This window comes from Chamaea fasciata, unplaced genomic scaffold (assembly GCF_029207755.1).
Source record: "Chamaea fasciata isolate MVZ Bird 193981 ecotype frontalis unplaced genomic scaffold, bChaFas1.0.hap1 SCAF_8, whole genome shotgun sequence".
In the NCBI taxonomy this organism is placed as follows: domain Eukaryota; kingdom Metazoa; phylum Chordata; class Aves; order Passeriformes; family Sylviidae; genus Chamaea; species Chamaea fasciata.
This window is the reverse complement of record NW_027094093.1, coordinates 18,240,985-18,256,571: the sequence shown is the minus strand read 5'-3', so window position 1 is coordinate 18,256,571 and position 15,587 is coordinate 18,240,985. Positions and strand designations below refer to the sequence as shown.

Here is a 15,587-nt window from a genome sequence, read left to right as displayed (position 1 = left end):
GGAAAAGGAAAAGGAAAAGGAAAAGGAAAAGGAAAAGGAAAAGGAAAAGGAAAAGGAAAAGGAAAAGGAAAAGGAAAAGGAAAAGGAAAAGGAAAAGGAAAAGGAAAAGGAAAGAAGCAGCTGGCAGTTTTAACACAGAGCTCAAATTTCATCATTTGCTACTTCAGACCCCATGTATTAGATGTGATACCATGCAAGCTTTATGTCTGAGCTGCCTTCAGTAAGAAAACAACCTGGTTATGTGGGAATCAGATCTCTGCAGACATATTTACCTGACTTTTTCAAGTGTGCAGGGACCACAGATCTGCCACATTTAGGTTGTTTCTGGTTGAAACCTGAATCAGCTTGTTCAAGCTTTGCACCACAGGGCAGAGTAGTTTGCTGTATAGGTAGACTAGGAATAAACACATTTGGGAGAACTACTCTTTGCAGGAACTGTTTCCATTCAGTTTCAGAGCAGTCTGGAACACAAACCTATTTTCTTAATCGTGTGGCAGCTTGTCTTGGTCCCAAAATTTTGACCTTTCAAAAAAATTTTATTGTAACATGTCAGTATTTTGCCTTCCACATCACTGCAGTCATCAATCATATTCATACTCTTGACTGCACTAGAGGCATTAGTCCAACATTTTAAAATTTGGTCTTGCCCTCTCATTCCCACTACTCTACCCTCCAAGGAGAAGCGTCTTGGAATGGCACAAGAAGCAAGATGTGAGTTCTACCAGTAGATCTCGCAAACCTATTTAGTTAATATTAAACTTCCAGCTAGAAGCTTTATACAATAGAAATCGAGGAATAGAATCATGGCTGTTATGCAATGCATTATGGTTCTTAAAATAATAATTACAAACAACACCAACTTTTCCAGACGTTTCAGAACAATTCTGAATTGACTGAATCCAGTGCAATTGTATATGAAACGTGGTCAAATTTATTCTCTTTACCCTTCAGTTTGTGAGGTAATTTTCAGGCTTGTAGGAGAGTTGTCCCCTGAGATTTTATAAGCACTTCTATCCTGATAATTACAACAGTCTAGATATCTTATGGCTAAGCTCCTCATTGACTGAGAATGCTGCATTCTCTTGCTGGTTGCCAGTGGATTTCCATGAGAAAATGGTATCACATTATTTAATGTTCATGCATAGTAGTTAGTTTGAGTATTGACATAGTCTATACATGTTTATTTGGAGAACTCTCCACTGAGTTAGACTAGCAGTGTTAAAACAATAAGCATTACATAAATTGTACAAGAATCTATATTGTTTAGAAAAGAGGAAGAGTAATTTATAAATACAAGAACTACATAGAAAGACCTATATTACCTGGAATATACACATCAGATCTCTAAAATTAAAACCATAGTTGAACGTAGTCACTGTGGGTAGAAAGTTCTGGGTAATTTTCTGATGCAGACAGATTGCATCTTATATGAGTGAGATGATAGATTTCAGTACACTGTAACTGCAGCTCCTGTGTTGCAAAAGGATATTTATGGTCCTGCTCTCTCTATGGTGGTTGGAGCATCAATCTCTGGGGAGCAGTCAGTAAACAGAGAAAATTCCCTGAGATTAAAAAAATAGTGTGTGTATAGGAAAGGATAATTATTTCTTTTAAAATATACCCACATAGATATTTTAATAACACTGAAACCCAGAAATTGAAAGCACAAGTTGAAAAGGTTTTCACAGCCAAAGCACACAGCGTTAAATATCTTATTCACTGCCTGTCTCACCCGATGGAGATCATAATTACTATCAAGTTAGTATGAAGCCTGCCAAATGTGCCTGACTTCAGGGCAGCATGCTCCTTTGCAGCCATTTTCTTTTCAGAATGACTAGTAATCTGCGTATGATTAATCAAATTGGCATAGTTCAGAGTATGAATGTTGTTTATAAAAAAATAAAAATATGTTAGGTAGCACCTTAGTGGAGTATCGACCAAAAAAGAACTATAGAGTTGTTAAATTTCTTGAGGAGAGTGACATATTGATCCCCTATCTTGGATCGATTCAACTATAATTCTATTATTAACATCTTTATGGTATTTTTAACAGTCACCTAAAAAACAAGAGAACTCAAAAAAATTACCCAGGATGGTTTTTTCCCCTTGGTGTGGCTCAGATATGACTGGGCAAAACACAGAATCCATCATTTTCACTGTTCATGCCTGTGTGAAAGAAAAAAAAAATAATACCTGTTAATCAGAAAGCTTAAAAAACACAGCTAAACAGAAATTTGTAAGACTCCCACAATTTTTAAGAAATTGCACTTTGGATTAATCAATATTTTCAAATAAAATCATATCATAGAACATTCGTAATTAACCTAATTACAAAATATACTAATATAGGCTGTATTAGAACAGCGATTCGTAACAGCTATAACAAGATGCTATTTGAGATGTGTTTTTCAATTCTATCAATTACAAAAAAAAATATTATTGACAAGTTCAAATACAATACAGAGAACAGCTCAGAAGCTGGAAAGATGGTTTCAATAAATGAATAAATGCTTAAACTTTTTTTTAAGAATATGTATATTTCCAGGTATTAAAAGATACTAAAACTGCACAAGTAAAAGTTGCTGCATAGGGAAGAACTCAAGGTAAGGCAAAAATCCATGCTAAACATATTTCTGAGTGACCAGTGAAATAGAAGCAAAAAAGGAGACTAACAGAGCAAAATGGTAGCCAGGCACAAGGTCTGCTATTAAAGATAAAAGGACTCCTTCCTTTTCAGTTAATCAGCTGTCTTCATTTCAGCTGAAATTAGCAGATGAAAAGAAGTGAACCTGAGCTTCTTGTTCAAGGCTATGAATGAATGGTTGAAACACCAACTGAACCTGCCCACTTAAACACTGTCCCCACAGCCAAGACACCACTGTTTCAACTCTCATAGCCAACATTGAATCTCATTATTAGGAGCTACCCTGTAGAAAAATAGTGCAAGTCACTAATTATAAAGTGTCACGGTATTTAGTATTATGACTATAATCTCATTTTGATACTTGATCTAAAAAAAAAAAAAAAAAAAAAAAAAAAAAAAAAAAAAAAAAATTTCGTTTAGCAAGATAGGTTACAACAATCTGGATGTGCAAAGTTTGCATCTGTAATTACCTGTGATCACACGCACATGAGCAGCCATACTGGGCCAGAGAAAGAATTCCATCAGACTGGGAGCTGGTCAGCAGCAGCCACTTGATGAGAAGAAAACCAACACAAGAACAGATGATATTTCCCCCCTAATACTCTCATAGCTTCTGAATATTCTCAGCTCAGGAAATTTTCTGAGTGGGTTGTGTTTTATCTACACACAGAAGGTAGCACTCTTCCAGTTATAAACTCTGGTGTCCCCTTGATTGCATGAAAACCTGTGTTCATTAAAGCCTTTGGAAAGGAGTTGCAAAGGTCCTTTATCCACTGCATGAAATCCCTCTTGTTTTAAACTTCTCTCCTCCATTTCTTTCACATGTTCTTGCACTGTAAGAGACAACAGTGAGTCTGTACATACCTTCTGGCTAGTAGCTGTGGTTTTGTAGATCTCGAACACAGCTGCTCACGTTGCCTCCTTTCAATGCTATCAGGCCTCCCAGCTTCTGCACAGAAGCTGTTGGTTAAGTCATCTTTGCTGCCCTTCTCTGGACTTTTTCCAGTTCTAAAAACATAATTTTTGCAATGACATGTCTAGAACTGCACCTAATTTTTAATGTCCTGGTGCATCATGGCTTTACACAGTGGGATAATTATGTTTTCTGTTTGTTCTCTGTTCTCTAGTAACTTCTAAATATTGATTACATTTTTTAACTACTGCCAAGCACTGACACGATCTTTTCATTGGCCTATTTATCATAACGCCCATATCTCACTCTTCAGTGGTAATCACCAGTTCAGAGCCCATCATCTTCTGTATGAAAAAGGCTTTTTCCCCCAGTGTGCATGTACTTTGCATTTATCTACTCTAAATTTCATCTGGGTAATTTTATTACCCAATCGCTTTGGCAATTTTTCACAACTGATCCTCATCATTACTACCTGGAAGAACTTCATATTGTTACCAAACTTCTCATGTATTTTTAAATAGCATGGATCTCCCTTTTGGTCCTGTTAATCCTTCCTCAGGCCTATGCTGATGTCCCCACTATCTTCTTAAAAAAAAGTTTTCTTGGTGGGATTATCCCCACTTTTGCTCACAGCAAATATCAGTACAAAAAATGTGTGGCTATTTTGACATTTTATGTGCTGGTCATCATCTATTTCTGCTAAAGTGATCAAAAAAAAATGTTCAGGGAAAATTCTGATCCCTGAAGCTGATCCCTTAAACTCTTTTGGCTAGTTTGATTACAGATTTATTTTTAGTCTTTAGAGTGCAGACTTTCTTACTTAGTTTAGACACACCTTTGGTTTTCTGAATTATCTTACTTCTAACAGCCTTTTTTCCTTTGCTGATTAGCTATGCAAGGCTCTTTTCACCCTTTCTGAAGTCTTTCCCAAAGGATGGGGCATGCTCTGCTGCTGTGTCCCTGCTTCAGAGATCTTCTTACTGCCTGGAAGAATTTAATTCTTTTAGTGGCCCATTTTAACTTCTTTTTAGTGTGCTTCCCTGTTTTCACAGAGTTGTTCTTTTTGAAGTTAAGCATACTTGTGGTGGATTTTTTGGCCTTTGTTGTTCCTGTGGGGGACTGAATTGAAGTACATTACGGTCACTGTCACAGAGCAGCGATTCCATTGTGAGATTCCAGACCAGATCCTGCACATCACTCAGGACACAAACAAGCTGTCACTCAGTGAGGTCTGGTTGTTTAGGGTGCTGATCTCAGGCCTCCTCTCCGCTTTGCTGCTCCATCAGCTCAGTCACAGGTGCACGGCTCTCGTGGAAGATTTGCACGTGGGTCTGTCAGAAATGGGATTAAGGGAAGTGAATTGTTGTTTCCTTTAATAGTCTATGCATTTAATAAATATAGCACAGACACAAGCTTTCAGAAAAGTGTGACTGTTGAGGTAATTGTTATGTGCACATCCTAACAGACACATTTTGCCAATCTTTGAAATTCAAACCCTAAGCACTTTAAAGATGGAAACCCCTGACCCTGACCCTGAGCAGAGGTACAGGCAGTGGCAACCAGGATTTGGCACAAGGCAAGAAAATAATGCTATGCTACTGGCACAAAGAGCTCATTTGAACTGGCAGACAAAACACAGCCAACACATCCTACCAAAACTCAGAAACAAAGAATTCACAAATCAATTTTAACACGAAATGAAGTTAATTCTTTAAAAAAAAAAAAAAAAAAAAAAAAGAGACTCCTCAGACAGAGTTTTGCTCCCGTCTCTTCATCTTTCATGAAAGACAGAACTCTGAATTTCACCAGATGCTTCCATCTCTCTCTGTTTTGTGTGTGGCTGGTTTCCAGGCCCAAGAACAGTACACCACAAATGCTTAAGGCACAAAGGAAAACAAATAATCTTGCTGGTGTGTGAAGGTTTGGAGACCTCTGTGTACTCTCTCACTGTACTCCTTAGAGAGTCAAAGGACTTTTGAGGACACCTAGGGTGTCTTACACATGATTATTGTTTTACAATACAGCACCTAATTTGTTTATGTGGGCTGCCATTGCCATGCCTTGGCAATGGGTCTAACTGAAGGTTTCCCTATGTACTCTGCCCCCTTGGCACCTTTTATCTGGTATTTATCACTGTTTAGTTCCTTGTTTGCTCTGTGAAAGGCAGAGCACCATCTGTCTGCTGTGCGTTACAGTGACAAAACCTTAGGTTGTTCATTCTCCTTAAATTAAGAGCTTGAGTGTTACTGTGAGCAAAAACATTTTGTTAAAATACGGCATTTGGTGTACCTACCCAAAGATGCTGATTTACTGAAAAACTTCCAGCAGTGGGATTCATGCATGTGACACAGTGACAATTGTGGATTTCTTTTAACATCGGTTTCTGTCTGTCATACCTATGTAGTTACAAAATAACAAAGGGATAATAAAGTGCAATTGTATATTCACAGTTTGAGATTTCTATTGACAGATCTTCACACTGAATGCTTCTACAAGAAAGTGTGATTATATAGCTCTCTGTTAAAAGAGCTGAAAATCTCTCCTTTGTTACAACTCTCTTACACACCATTGCTATAATTTGGAATATTTTAAGGGATGTGTCAAAGTTGACAGGTCCAAATTTGGCCCCTTCTCACCAAATTATATTTGTAGATTTGGAATATCTTCCATGTAGTAAAAAATTCCAGCAGTCACCTCCAAGACAAGGGCTAACTCCTCTGTCTAACTGCAGGTTAGCCAACAAGCCAGCAACAGCCTCCTCTTCTGTCCCACAAAATGTGGGTTTATGTTCTACGCTCTCTCTCCTCTTCTGACCTACGTATTAAGCTGATACTGGGCTGGAAAATCACTCTGCTTACTCATTTACCTATGGGATAGATGGTTTTATTAGTTCAGCTTGTTGCCTCTAACTTTCCACAGCACCCTTGAAAACTCTGTTTTATAACTGCCACATGAGTGCTCTATCAGAGCTTCACTTACAACTTACAGAGTAATCTTCTGGCTTCTCTTCTGTTCCATATCACGTTGCAAGGCGTTAACAATGACAGGTAGTTAACTTCTTGGATCATTGTTTTCTAGCCTGCAAATTAGCTCAATAAAATTTTCTCAATATATGAAAAAGTCAGGCGGTTCTCTTTGTCTGAAAGAATCCTGAATGTGAAGAGAAGAGAAGAGAAGAGAAGAGAAGAGAAGAGAAGAGAAGAGAAGAGAAGAGAAGAGTATATAGGATAAGTATTTGATACATATATAATTAAATAATGTCTGTTAGATTTTGCTTCACTGAGAATCCAAAAGGATTCCAGGAATGAACATTTGTGTCTGTAAAAAATTACTTAGAGATATTAAAATTTCTACTGCAATAGCATAGGATTGCAAATCTGGCTGTTGGATTGTAATTGACAATAGAAAACACATAGTTTTAGGTCAGAAAAATCTGTTAATTCTTAAGCTATTTTAGGGGGGAAAAAAAAGAGACAATGTAAATCCATAGAGTTGGAATGCTTGAATTCTCCTCCTCACATTAACAATCCAGTAGAAATACAAAAAAGATTCATTTCAATGCTTACGCCTAACGTAGGCCATTAGAGTATAATGTCTCCTGGTCTAGATTTATTAGATATCTGTATGCAGAAGACTAACCTTTGGATCCAAGCATCCTAAAACATTTACTCTAAATTCCTATCCCCTCTTGGCCACTTCTCCTGCAGACACATGTGTGTTTTAAAGTGAAATAACCACAAAGACAAAGGCCATCTTCCTTGATCCATCTCCTGTCTCCCCCATCCTTTTGGAAATTTAACAAGGTACACAATGATGATTTGGAGTTCCTGAACATAATAAGCTTCAAAGCCTTTCAAGCAAAAAGAAGCACAGAAGCACACTTTAGTAGACTATTTGGCCTCAAGGGAAAAAAGAACAACAACATCTCTTTTTGCCCTTCCATTCATCCAGCTCTAAAATATTTACCATAACCAAAACTATAGCAAAACAATAACAACAAAACACTTTACTGCAGGTAAGCAAATAGAGCATATATTCCCTCTAAACTGACTGGAAATACATTGCTTGATTTGACAACAGACGGTTATAGAAAATCAGGAACAACATCTGAAAATATATTTCCCATCCTGAGGCTTTGCATCCATTGCTTGCTTCTTTTGCTCACCATGCAGTAATTTTGTGTCTTGACTTCACTAGTTATTATCTAGCACTTCTTTGAACCTTTCAGCACATCAGGGAGGCTTTCTAAAGCAAAGCTTAAAGTAGAACTTATATGTTAAAAAAGTATTTTTCCCAAACTGCAGGAAGAAGTCAACATTAATCAAATTTTTTGTGTGTTTTTAATGTTCCGATGTCAATCTAAGTTAAATTTTCTTCAGGTTTTCTTTCTTTGTCTCCAACAACTCTATTTTGTAGCGCCAAATGAAACTGCAAAAAAAGATGGAACTCTTAGGAAGTTTCCTACATTTCCCTCTGAGCCCATGTGTCTAGGTCTGTGCATTTAAACTCCGGTAACAGCTTTTCCCTCAGATATGCTGGTCACTATTTGGACATACAAGAATGCATAAGCACCTCTGTAAGTGACCGGAGAACATTTCTCCAGAAGATTTCACTTGTTTATTTTGGCAGGTATGGAAGCATCTCCTTTGTACCCTTGTGGAGATTGTCCTTTTGTACACAGGTCTTCCTCTTTCAAAGGATAAGTATGAGTCACCTTCACAGCTTTGTGACTCTGTCCACATCAGGTGGGAACTCTCCAAGGACCATGAAGAAAGACCATAATGGAAATATCACAGGTAGCAACAGGGAAGCAATAGAAACCTCACAAGACTCTAAGGTTGTATTAATTTTCCCACATATTCCTTTTAAGCTGAGATTTACCAGCGAAGCTTCCTTGTAAAAGAATTTCCACTGGCAGATAGTAGGTGAGGGACTGGACACCTCAGAGCTGGTGCATAAGCTAAAGCTCCCACAGTCTACCTCTACCTTTAAAGGAATCAATGGCTTTTATGGTGGCTTTTCTTTAATTTCTTCTCCCATTCTGCAGTCCCGGGCAAAGACACATATCCTGTGACTTCTTTCCTCTAAAATACCAGGTATTCAGTCTTACAGTGAATGGTGCAGACTGATTCAAAGTAGTGTTCTTACAGCTCCAGATATCCAAAGCAAATTGCAAAAGTGGAGGCAAACACTACAATATGATTATCTTAAATAAATAGCATCAACCGAAAACTATTAAAACTTTTACTAATCTCTATAGTCAAGGCATTCCTGGATTAGAGAATGGAAGTAAATGGAAGAGTAGGCATTAGCATCAGGAATAATAAGATCATCGATGAAATTAATTACCTTTAACAGCTGAAAGGAGCATAATTTTTCCTGTTTTCTCTTCCAAGGGTTTTTGAGAACACAGCTAACAGAGTAGATGTTATTACAGTTAATGTTAAAGCTGTGCCTCATGCCTATAAGTATCCAAGCAGGATTTTCACTTTAAGCACCAGTCCTCACAGGAGACAACCCACGGGATCTACCTGACCCAAACTTCCTCTACAGATTTTAGTATATTTATAGTTTTCATTGTTTCAAACCTTGGAAAAAACCAAATATTCCTTTTGTATGTTTGGCACAACCTCCCTTTATTTCTTTGCCTTTAAGTGCATTTAAGGAAGAGATGCTGCTACAATGCCAAAAAGGAAATCTTTTCTGTTTTTCACAGTGCTGAACTGTGCAGTACAAGAAGTGGGAGAATAAGTGTCACCATTATAATACAGAAGCAAAGTGGTTGAAAGTCTAACTCCATCCAGAAAACATCCTGTAACTTTTTGCCTTTTCTGCCACATTTGCTCTGCAGGTGCTGAAAGTTCTCCAAACCTCATAAAGTTAAGAGAGGCCTTCAAATCATTTCTCACTGATAACAGGGAGGATGCCAAGCCATGACTTGAAGAGTCTGGGGGTTACCTGTTTCTTTGCCATTGACACTTACTCTCTTTGCCCACTACCTTTTCACTTATTTTCCATTGATACTTTGCTCCAGCAAATTCTGTTCAGGAATCCCTGAAATTAATTTAACTGGCTCAACTAGGCAGAATTGAAGGATGTACAGAAATAATAGCTACGATTTTTGAGTTTGTCTTTAGCATAAAGGCAGCAAAAACAAACCTGTATATCACAGTATTCCCTGTTCATGTCCCACAACTCAAAACTGAATAACCAGTGTGCCAAAATCCTGTAATTGCAATTATCTCTCCCTTCCTCTTGAAGGGTAGGTTATAAAACTAATAGTTCATACCAGGAAAATAGTAATTTAACTTTTCACATTTATGACAACGAGTGATAGCTATACCGCATTAAATAAGTGTTTTGTTCTTCTAAAAAATATTTGATCAAGAATAGATAAAAAAGATGTCAAAAATTCTATCAGAATTGACAGGATTCCTATTGAAGAGTTACCATTCATCATTGATTGAGCTTATTGAGTTACTCAGCGGCTGTGCATGTGTTAAAGGGATTCTAATCCTTTCTTTGTTCCAGAGTTGTACTCGAACTGATTCTACTGCAGCAGAAGTGGTGCAAAAAACAGTTATTTGAAAGAACCAGGCCCACTGAAGCACAAGGATTTCTAACCAACATAAATGGTTACCCTTTGTCCAGAAAGACAGCTACAAAACATTGCAAGCAAGCTGTCTTAGCAATAAGAATGAAGAGAGCCTATTTCCAAAGACAGGCTGTAGAAATACCTCTACAGCAGCAGCAAAAGAAATACTACATTAAACTGTTAGGAGAGTTCATACACTAGTATCAATCACTATACTTGTGTGTTTTTCATATACTAACTTAATGTGTTGAAGAAAGACTTAACAGACAAAGTAAAAAGGGGAAATAAATGGCACTCAAAAATACACAGACTTGAAACTGATCTTAATTTTTTTGGCAATACAGAAAAATTATTAACACTGCAAAATTAAAATCCCAACAGGTATTTCAGCAGGATTACATTGTATAGCATTTGTAACTCAGTGTAGTAGAACAGTGCATTCCCCTGTCACTGAACAGGTAGTGAAATGCAATATTAGAATTATTGTGGTATCTATATGCACATTTTCTAATATGAATTGTGTGTCATAAACATAACTCATTCTATTACTGCATGATTATGTTGAAATAATATAACATGGTCACAAATGAAGAGAAATTATGTTGAATTGCTTGCTCTATTGAAACACTCTTCAAGAAGATCAGAATTAAAATAGGGACACTTAGTAAATACTGCAGCAATGGTTTTATTCTCCGAAAAGTGTCAATTGTATGTGAAAATGAAACTGCAGATACACTTCAATATTTATCACACCAGGTATTTCATTCACATTGTTGAAAATAGCCATATCAATGGCAGAAATGAGGTATGGTGTTAGCTTGTGTAGTGGATAAGCTGGCAGGGAAAGAAAAAAATTGCAGTCTATAAATCTCCAAATGAAAAATACAATATAGAGCTTCATAATGCCTTATCATTGAGGGGAAACTATGAACTGGTGGAGCCAGACAGAAAAATGAATATGCTTAATGGGCTCTTTGTATTGGAAAACACGTTACATAATTCAGACACATTACGGTTTTCTGGCTGTTTATATAAAACATGTTAAGGTAAACTGTGAGGGAAATACTTGTGGATGAGCAAGTAGAATTGTCTCAAGATTAAAACAGGTTCTGAAAGACAGGGTCAATTAGTTCACTTCTTTTTCTTGCCAGTAGCAGATAGTTATTTCTTGGGAAAGTCATTTAATTCAGGTTTATCTCCTTGATCTCTATAACAGATATGGTGTTATTAGGTCCCTCACTGGGATGTTATGTGGTTTAATAGCATTAACGTCGAGGTCCTTGGATGTAGGGTTCTGTATAAACGCAACTATTTCATTTTGACAGATGGCAGCACCTTTGAGCTTAGGCTGCAACTCATTTCCACTCACAAATTATTTTTCTTTATAGTTCTGGATTGGTAAATGGCCTGCCTTAAAATTGGCTGCATTGTTAGGGTTTGTTTGTTTGTTTGTTTGTTTGTTTGTTTGTTTCCCCCTCAATACATGCAACATTGCATCTTTTTTATTTATCTAATTAACAAAGGAAGAAAAATGAGGACAAAAGTAAGGTGTTAGAGAGTATGCTTATAACATACAATTGAGTGGGATGCAGAGATTACGGAATTAACACTACCTAAGCTCATTACAGAACTAGGACAACCCAGCTAGCCAGTATAGTTATCCAGCCCTCACACTGTTTTTCTGAAGGCTCACTGGGCACTTTAAGGACTCACTGTTTCATACCAGCTCAACTGGTGCTACCTTGAGGAATCAAACTACTTATCATGGCATGGGCTTGCCCAGTGCAAATTAGTCTGAAAAATACTAGAAGCAAATCTTTAAATAACCAGCCCACCTCTGAAAGTGAAAGAAATTGGTTGAAAATTTTCTCTACCAAAAGGTACAAAACATAGATACTCACTTTCCAGATGAGGCAACATATAAATAAAAAAGACAATTTGCCAGAGGCCCTCTACCATGATCTTCTTTGCACACCTTATAGGGGAAAATTATCCTCTCAGCTGATGAAGAAATCAGTCTGATATCACCAAAAAGAAAGTATCTGAAAGATGCTTTGAACTATCAGATTATTAAACTAAGCAAGTGAAAGGTGCTACAATATGACAATACCTCGTGCAAAACTGAAGTAGTACAGCAGCATCAGACGAAGAAAGAATTCCGTCAGACTTCTACAGCCAATATAATAAATATTTTTATTAAGAATTAAAAATATGCAGCTATTTACCACATGAGTCATATAAATGCAGGCCAGGAGCCAGCTGGATCTTTCAGAACAAAGCATTCATTCAGCAACACGTGTATCCTATTCATCAAGTAAAGAGACAAAGGTAATGTTGCAGCCTGATCTCGCGTGCCAAAGAACTCTGTACCCATCACACCCTGCAACACCATCACCCTCCTTCAAGAGAGCTGTCAGGTCCAGCAGCAAGGCTGTGCAAGAGAGCTGCTTCAAGTGCAAATGAAGGGGAAAAGAAGGTGGGCAACTGGAGAAGCTTGCATTAAGTTTGAAAAGAAAGTGTAAATTCTTACTTTCCCCCTTCTCTACAGAGTGTAAGAATGTGCTACTGAGAGGCCTGCAAGGTCATTACCAAGACCAGCATTGGTAAACATGGGCTTAGACTGTAAACTGCAAAATTTTTCAGAAACAACTATTTGAGCTCCACCTGTTGAGGGAAAATTATTTATTGGGAAATAATAAAATGAAAGGATTAAAGGAACAGCAAGAGAGGGAAACACTGAGAAATAATAATCAGAGTAAAATCAAAATGAGAGACAAGATGGATAAAGGAAGACATACAGTGATGGACAAGTATTTTGTTTAAAAAAAAATCATCCATTGTGAATTAATCCTTGTTAACACTACAAGTTAGCCTGCTTCTAGTGTAAGCCCTTTGGTAGTAAAGCTAACAATGCAACACTGCTCCTAAGAAGCACTAAAGTTTATCACCTGGCCTTAGCTGTAAGACATGGATCTGGATTGCAGCCTAACACCATCACGTGTCCTCAGGTGAGAGCAGCAGTGCCTGGATGTGTATTGCAAGAAGAGAGAAAGAGGTAAAGTGGAGATGGTGGGGGCCTCCCTCTCCCCTGCCTTGAGGCTACACCAGCAGTTTTCTCCTTACAAGCATAAATTTAGCATCACAGCACAGGTGCTCAGCAAGGCCTCTAAAGCTTACAGCCACTTAAGGGTATCAGACTTCACGGAAAATACATGTACGTGAAGTGGCACATATGCATCACACACCCAGGTAGCTGTAACACATGTCATCTAACTCATTTGGTCCTGGGCTTTGTACACAGAATTTTGGTCTCTGGCCCCAAGTAATGGGAATCTCAGCTTTCTCTGGCAGTCCCATAGCCTCTCAGTGGAAGGAAAGTTGCCCTGGGAATGACACAAGAAGGACACACGTTAAATCAATGGCAAAGCCTGTAGCCAGGCCACATTGGAGAGCACCCTGGTACTCCTGTGCAGATAATTTGGCTGGTAATTCCTGCTCACCTCTAGGCCAAGTCTGGCGAGCCAACATGTGTCTGGGGACAAGCCTGGTCAAGAAAAGCAGAGTGAATCAGGATGTGGGAACACACATACTGCATGCATGGGCATCTTGCCCACACTCCTCCCCCTTCTACCTGTCACATGCATCCCTTCATAGAATGGGTGTTTCCTGTTTGCTTTTTCCTGTGGGCATGCAAGAGGAAAGAAGGAAAGGAAGCAGCCATCTTCCAACGCTGACTGGGTCTGATCCTTGTTATAGCTCGCTATTGCACTGCCCAGGAGGCAGGAGAGTTTTTCCACAAAAGCCCACTTTGCTGACAATCTAGAAAGTGTTCAGTCTGGAAAGGACTAAGCAGGTGAAGGAGACTGCTGTTTCCACCAGTCAGCAAAACGGGTATGAGAAACAAGGACAGAGATTTCTTGTTTAAAGGGGTTGAGAGGAAAGGTTTGGAGAGTGAACAGAAATCCAGAAGCACAAATCTAAGTCACAGGATGCCTTAGAGGTACTGATTTCCCTGGTGCGGGAACAGGCCTCCACTTGCAGATGTAAACTGTGCTGAGGCTATTGCAGATTAATGTTGGGATGACTAAAGGCCCCCTGTCACCTGGTAAAAGTTATTCCCCCTGAAAGCTCTGAATTTTAAATGGTTCCTTGTGACCTTACAGGGGGATCCCTACGGCATTTTTTAAATTGATGCAAACCTGAACTCACAGGCAGACTTAGGGATAGTCAATATCCAACGAGAATGCAGAACATCACTGGGACCTCTGTGTGTGTTGTGGTTGTCAGAGTACTTGTCAAAACAGATCCTGCCAAAAAACCCCCTCACACTTAGCAGGCTAGAGGCTTCCTTAGATAGAGACTGCAGCAATGCCAGGGTAGGGCAGCTAATTATTTTTTGGTGGGCTCCAACACTGGTGGATAGCACAATGAAAACTGCACTGAAATCCAAATGCTAAATAAAGTTAATTTCCACTAACAAACACAAATTCAAAAATATCAACATGCATTTTGAAAAGCACAAGCCATTACAGCCTAAGAAAAAGCAGAGACAGTAAGAAGGAGAAGCATGGAAAGTAATTACAACAGAAAGGCCCCAGAGTGGAGACAAGAAATACAAGGTTAGATTTGAGCATACACTGCAATTTGGAAACATTGCTTTAGACCCAGAACATCACTTATTTGGTGCTTCATCTCATTATGATTCCTCCCCTGAACAAGAGCTCTGCTTGGATTTCATCTTCCACTGGAGTGGATTTAGCATGGCAGCATATGGTAGATATTAGCAAGGAACCACTAAAGAGAAAAAGGCACCCCAGCTACAAGTACTCTGTTAACAATTTGAAATCTAAACATCTTAGTTTTCTACCAAAGTATTTGGGGTGATGTTGCCTTGTTGGTTTTTTTTTTGTTGTTGTTTTTTTTTTTCATGAAAGTCAAAAATCTTGCAGAACTTTTGAAATGACCTTTGAAATGGTTTCTTCAGTTAGAAGAGAATTTTTCACCAAAAGCTATTTTAGTAAATCTTGGCCTTAGCAGCTGACATATTTGGATGAAAAATTAAATAGAGCTCTGAGACCTGGGATTCTCAACACATTTGAGATTTTACTTAGACGTTTGCTGAACAGTTTTCATTTTATTGGTTCACTGGTCCCTTTGCTTTCTCTTTTTAAAAGCAATAGCTGTAATTTTACTAACAGTGAAAAAACGGCCAATAGCACTGAGCAGAATTTTAGAAAGGAAAATACAGACAAAATACAGGAGAAAATCAGACTGTGAAGTGTCATCTCAAGTAAAACAGTGAAACTTACAGTTCTCTTATTTGAAACTAGAAGCACTAGAAAATGTACTTATCCTACCATAAGAGTGTTACAGGGTCATCAGGAATAGCTCTTCTCTAATTAGGATTTTCTCTGACCAAAGAGATCAGATGCATT

At 38.2% G+C, this 15,587-nt stretch overlaps 1 long non-coding RNA gene across 1 annotated transcript in view; it reads right to left on the bottom strand.

Annotated features, from left to right (window-relative positions):
• The window catches only part of LOC136292979 (uncharacterized), a 28,696-nt gene extending 25,439 nt beyond the window's left edge, over window positions 1–3,257 (bottom strand). The window contains exons 1-2 of the long non-coding RNA XR_010722033.1: window positions 3,115–3,257; window positions 2,088–2,166 (exon numbers count right to left, since the gene is read on the bottom strand). This is a non-coding gene — a long non-coding RNA (uncharacterized lncRNA). The remainder of the gene's footprint in view (window positions 1–2,087; window positions 2,167–3,114) is intronic.
• Between the last annotated feature and the right edge of the window lie 12,330 nt (window positions 3,258–15,587).